Source organism: Somniosus microcephalus, chromosome 9 (genome assembly GCF_052327205.1).
Source record: "Somniosus microcephalus isolate GS21.2 chromosome 9, FLI_Smic_1.0, whole genome shotgun sequence".
NCBI classification, from domain to species: Eukaryota; Metazoa; Chordata; class Chondrichthyes; order Squaliformes; family Somniosidae; genus Somniosus; species Somniosus microcephalus.
This window is the reverse complement of record NC_140995.1, coordinates 14,584,664-14,590,998: the sequence shown is the minus strand read 5'-3', so window position 1 is coordinate 14,590,998 and position 6,335 is coordinate 14,584,664. Positions and strand designations below refer to the sequence as shown.

General features: G+C 40.6%; 1 long non-coding RNA gene across 2 annotated transcripts in view; it reads right to left on the bottom strand.

Annotated features, from left to right (window-relative positions):
- Positions 1-411: 411 nt before the first annotated feature.
- Positions 412-6,335, bottom strand: part of LOC147112270 (uncharacterized) — a 182,805-nt gene continuing 176,881 nt past the window's right edge. Inside the window, exon 3 of one of the 2 annotated variants that reach the window (XR_015079647.1) lies at positions 412-672. This is a non-coding gene — a long non-coding RNA (uncharacterized LOC147112270). The remainder of the gene's footprint in view (positions 673-6,335) is intronic. The other variant, XR_015079646.1, reaches the window with a different exon arrangement.

The following is a 6,335-nucleotide window of genomic DNA, read 5'->3' as shown; positions in this document are numbered from 1 at the left end:
ACAAGAGGGTACAATCTTAAAATTAGAGCTAGGTCATTCAGGAGTGAAATCAGGAAGCATTTTTTCACAATAAGGCTATTGGAAATGTGAAACTCTCTCCCTCAAAAGGTTGTGGTGGATGCTGGGTTAATTGAAATTTTCAAGACTGAAATCAATATATTTTTGCTAGGTAAGACTATCAAGGGATATGAAGCAAAGGCGGGTAAATGGAATTGAGGTACAGATCAACCATGATCTAGTAAAATGGTCTACTCCTGTTTCTATGTTCTTTGATGTGAGCAGAAACTATCCCCTTGGAAGAGACTTGTTCAGACCTGGGCCAGGACATTTCAGCTGTGCTAATGTTCCTAGAATGGTGCTCAGTTACAGCTACCTGGGTACTGTATATTGTTGCTCCATTTTCAAAGCTGTAACTTAAACTGTGCAATGTGCTTTATTAAAGCATAAACATATTCTGATAGTTTAATCACTTCTATCACAAGTTACGAGGTAATAATCCACGAAGATATGGATGTCATCTCCCAATCTAAGCACACGTGTCTACTTTATTCATCCACTCCTCTCAGCCTCAACATTTCAAAAAGTTGGATTACAATCTTCTATTTTGGAAACAAATTGAGTTCTGTGCATATCTTCCTGTTAGTCAGGATATTCCGCATGATCAGGAGGAATCTAAAGGAATGTCAAAGAAAACAGAAATAGAGGATATTAGTATAAATCCCAGTACAAATATATACACAAACCTCCTCCCTGCTAGTTATGAAGCAGCAGAAGCTGTCAAATAGCCGATTACAGATTACTCCAAAATGCTCAGAGCAGCTTTAACATGATTTGCTACTGTACAGAAATTAAAACAAAAGTTGGGGAAAGGAGAAATTAAAGTTAAAGCATTACCATAGTACTTAAACATGTAAAACAGGTGAGTCTGTTTTGTCAAAATTTTAACCTATAATTTTGCTTCAAAGTACCTATAATTAACTACATCTAAAGAAGTTAAATGTTTTTTGTCATCTAAATATTTATCATTATTTGAACTCAATCTTTGAAATACCCCAACAAAGTGTAAGATTCTATTGGCCTTTATCCATCCTTGGTAGGTGGGCTTATAATTTCAAAAATGCAATTTTAAATGTTTCATATCTTCCCAAAAAGCTGTAGGTAAACTGGCCAAAGCTACAACTGTTTTGCCATTTTACATTGCTCAGTAATTTGCACACGTATTTTCCAAACAGTTCCTTAGCCTTTTGAGTATTCTAAAAAAATATATCTTGCGAGTGTTGAATACTTTTTTTTTAAATGTACAAAATCACAAAAAGTTGGTGACTGAAATGTTGTTACCATGGCCCAGATTTTGCTGTCAGCGGCGAAGGAACGGCTCTCGCTAGTCACCTCGCTGACAGCTGCCCGCAAAGATTTAATGGGCTTCAGAGCGGAGACTTCGGGTTGGATTTTCATTGAAGAGGCGTGTAGGAGGCGGGACTACAACTTTCAGGGTTGTAGTCCTGCCTCCATCAACCCACGCGATTTTCACTTGATTGACCTTGTTGAGCCCGCCCAGTGGGCTCAGCAGGCCAATTAAGAGCCAACCGGCAACAGGTGACGTCACAAATTGACATTTCATCTGTCAAGAGCTTTTGACAGATGAAATATCAGTGTTTGACAGCTGTTTGAAGCTGTCAAACACTGACAATCTGTACTCCAAGTAAATTCCTTCCTCTCAGGATGATTTAGAGATCTCTCCAGAACAGAAAGCTGAATGCTGCAACTTTTGACAGCTTGCGGCCATTCTGCTTTCTGTGCCGGTGAGATGAGGGTCTCCCGAGACCTGAAGGAAGGAAGGCTGTAAAGGTAAGTAAATACTTTAAACACTTTACACACACCAAACACACTTACCTCTGAACTCATGCACCCATCACTCACCTGAACACCGGACATCTCGAACCCTCCAAGCCCTTCAGCCCGACGGTCCGCCTCGCTAATTTGGCGTGGTTTGGAGCCGTCGGGAAACCCACACTTCAGCAATAAAAATAGGGATTAGGCTAAAAACTGCCTGTTAACTACCTGTTAACAGGCAGTTAATTGGCACTAACCCCCTTCCCGCCTCGGGGAGGCGGGTCCCAGCACAGGTCGGGTATCCGCCTCCTTTGAAACTGGCATGGAGGCGTGTTGGGGGCGGGATGGGTTCGTGCCCCCCGATTTCGCGATTTTAAACCCCCACACACCTCCAATCCCGCCTCCACGGCCCAATGAAAATCCTGCCCTTCCTGTCATCAGGCATCTGTTCCAGCACAACGCCCTCTACAGAGGATCTGTGAGCAGGTCAAAAAACAGCGAGGCTCTTCAACCAATCAGATTGAAGAATCCTCACGGAGTTCAAACCAGGAAGTATAAAGCAGGAAATATAAATTAGATTTAAATGATGGCAGAAAGTAAAATAAATACAGATGAGATTAAGGGAGAGAGATAAAAGAGACAGACAAAAAATGTTTTTAAAAAATGTTATTTTAATTTTTCTTTAAATCTCCAACACTAATTTTCTTCTGAGAGAATGAGACTCCACATTTATAAAATAAATTTTTCTGGGCCATAGAAGTTGTTCAGCACTAATTATCACTTATCATGCTATTAAAAACTCACTTACACCTGAATGCACCAGCCCTAACATTTTCTGGCATGTTTAGTGAGGAACTAGTGGGCCAAGTGCCCCAAGTTCATGCTGTTGCAGTCATTTCAGTGCTGAGTCTATTTAAAGGACTGCAACAGTTCACCCTGTGGGGGAGCTGGGTGTCTCTGACAGCAACTTCTGGGTTTCCGCATTTAACTGAGCACGTGAGGATGCCAGAAGTTCCTGTCCGGTTTACCCCATGATAATGGTGAGTGCTGATAGCCTCACTGTTATTATTACAGCAAAATCTGGACCCATTTCTTTAATTCAGTTTAAAGGTCACCACTGCGCTGAGGCACACGGAGGCACAAATCTATTCAACAATGAACAAGGCATTGGTTTTCTCTGGACGTTACATTAATCCGCCTAGTCCTAATTGTATCATTCAATTCCTTAATATATGGGCAGAATCATTCCACCAAAATACTTCTTGTGATGTCTTAATCGCTGCATTCCTCTTTTCATTATGGATTTGACTTGGTTACAAATTTGAAAGTTAAGATGGACTCTAGTAGAAATGAGTTCAGGACTTTTCAAAAGCTATCAGCCAACTCTGATTGGTTCTGAAAAACACCATTTTGGGTACGAGTTGAATATTTCTGATCCTGATGTGCTTGTTGCTTTAAGGAGATGGTACAGTTTTTGCCAAGTGGATATTCCAATATTTGCTGAAACCACAACAACGATATTGGCAATAAAATGTTGATGTTTTTGCACAATTTTAATATCAGCAACATATTCGTTCATTGAACTTGTTGCTCTGTATTTGAGGTATAAGAACATAAGAAATAGGAGCAGGAGTCGGCCTCGAGCCTGCTCCGCCATTCAATAAGATCATGGCTGATCCAATCTTGACCTCAACACCACTTTCCCGCTCTCTCCCCATACCCCTCGACTCCCCTGTAGTTCATAAATCTGTCTATCTCCACCTTGAATATATTCAATGACTCCGCCTCCAGAGCTCTCTGGGTTAGAGAATCCCAAAGATTCACGACCCTCTGAGAGAAGAAACTCCTCCTCATCTCCGTCTTAAATGGGCGACCCCTTATTCTGAAACTATGCCCTCTAGTTCTAGATTCCCCCATGAGGGGAAACATCCTCTCTGCATCTACCCTGTCAAGCCCCCTCAGAATCTTGTATGCTTCAATAAGATCACCTCTCATTCTTCTAAACTCCAATGAGTATAGGCCCAACCTGCTCAACCTTTCGTCATACGTCAACCCCTTCATCCCAGGAATCAACCTAGTGAACCTTCTCTGCACTGCTTCCAATGCAAGTATATCCTTCAACTATTTAGTGGTCTAACCATCCACTTCCTTGATTGGTGTAGGACAACTACTCTAATAGGTTGTATTTTGCTTCAGTGAGACTTTTCCACTAACCATCAGATTGCTTATATTCTGGACTTCGGGTTTCGATTTAGATCATTTTGGATTTCAAAAAGGCAGAAATATTCCAAAATCTAAAAATAATCTGAACACTCATTCCAAATCTTCCGTTTGATTTATTATCACCAGCTGGATTTATAGACAATCGCAGGTGAACTGAAAGGTGCAGGATTAAGCAGGAGCGGTAATTTCTTTGAGTCCATGTACTGGCAGTGACCCTTGCCAGTTGAATTGCCAATACACACTGCCGGCAGGTGAGGTTTGTTGCTGTTAGCGCAGACTCGTAAACGTACCCCTATAATCTCTGGTAACCTAATTATACACCATATATCCCATTTACCATCTACAATTCAACTTATGAAAACATCCCACTGATCATCTAGGGAGCTCAGTACACTTTTTGTGAATGGGGGTAATTTTAACTTTGGGCAATGATGTAAAATGGACAATGTTGAATTAGCTGCCTGTTATACACCGGGCTTGATTTTCCTTTCCATTGAAGGTGTGTAATGGGCAGTCAATTCAATATTGCCCGTTTAACACCATCAACAAAAGTCAAAATTATCGCCAATGTATTATAAATTATGTTTGCCCTAGATGCCTTATCGTGTTCAGTGATGCCAGTCACTCGCTTAAATAGTCAAAGCATTTTCTATGGGAGTTGACTCACACTGACATGTATCTATTTGTATGATAGCATAACCCGGGGTGTAGCCATAATAACACCTTGTGACCTGAACTGGATATTCGTGTCTCTCGCACATGCACTTCTCCAATCTCTCCGAAGATGGACCGAATATCACTTGGTGAGATGCGTTTGATATGAATTATTAAGCTGCTTTTATTTTACAACGTGCATTTATACTGAGCAACAGTTAGATTCAATTAGTTCAATCAGTACAACTTATCTTATGCGTAATGATTCAAAACAAAGAACATATGACACCTCAGTGGGTCATGTTACATGACTTAAACTTTGAGGTTTTCTAACTATTCTCCAGAATTTCTAACCTTTTCACCTCACCAAAAAGCAATCACTGATTTTCTTTTAACAAACCTGATCACCTTCACAGCTTTCCTGTTTAAAATAAACTTGTCTTCGAGTGTCCCTGTGTATCCTTTTTCTGTAATCCCTTTATTCACACACAGACAGGAATCAAAGCCTTTCCAACTCAATGGGTGTGAGTCATTTCCAATTACCTAGATAAGCTAATTAATTGCTTGTTGTTTAGTCTCTGGGGAAAACAATTAACCACCTTTCATCTAGGTGCCTTTTTAAACTTGTGAGATTACACATTTTTAAAAAAAAACATTAAAAGTAATTCTTCTTCCAAACACTTTCTGTGGAAAAATGATCAAAAAGTTCTGAAGCATGATAGAATGTACATGGGGAGAAGAATGACTCTGGTCAGCATGTGTAGCAACATTGTGAATGCATTAAAAAAATGTATTTCTGATTTCACATGGCAGCCAAATCAATTCATCTCCCATGACTGAATCCATTGGTAATCACTGTAGTAATTTCCCTATTAATTAATTTCAACATCTCTTCATAAATCTATGGCATATTCACAATGGCACCTTCATCTATTTATTTCTATTCCACCTCTATACTCTGCCACAAATCTAGTCAGATGTTATAAATTATGTGTGTAAATGTGTTCATGGCTGTGATGTAAGCATTCAACCAGAATGTGTGTTAATTCAACAACAACAACTTGTATTTATATAGCGCCTTTAACTTAGTAAAACGTCCCAAGGTGCTTCACAGGAGTATTACAAGACAAAAAATTTGACACCGATCCACATAAGGATAAATTAGGGCAGGTGACCAAAAGCTTGGTCAAAGAGGTAGGTTTTAAGGAGCATCTTAAAGGAGGAGAGAGAGGTAGTGAGGCGGAGAGGTTTAGGCAGGGAATTCCAGAGCTTAGGGCCTAGGCAACAGAAGGCACGGCCACCAATGGTTGAGTGATTACAATCAGGGATGCTCAAGAGGGCAGAATTAGAGGAGCGCAGATATCTCGGGGGGTTTGTGGGGCTGAAGGAGATTACAGAGGTAGGAAGGGACGAGGCCATGGAGGGATTTGAAAACAAGGATGATAATTTTTAAATCGAGGCGCTGCTTAACTGGGAGCTAATGTAGGTCAGCGAGCACAGGGGTGATGGGCTTAAGGGATAATTACTAGGCCTAGCCCCTTTAGGGCTCCCCCAAATCAGGCGTATTCCTCAGACATTCACTTTCAACTAAAGTTTGAGGTAGCCGAATCCTAAAGACGCTTAAT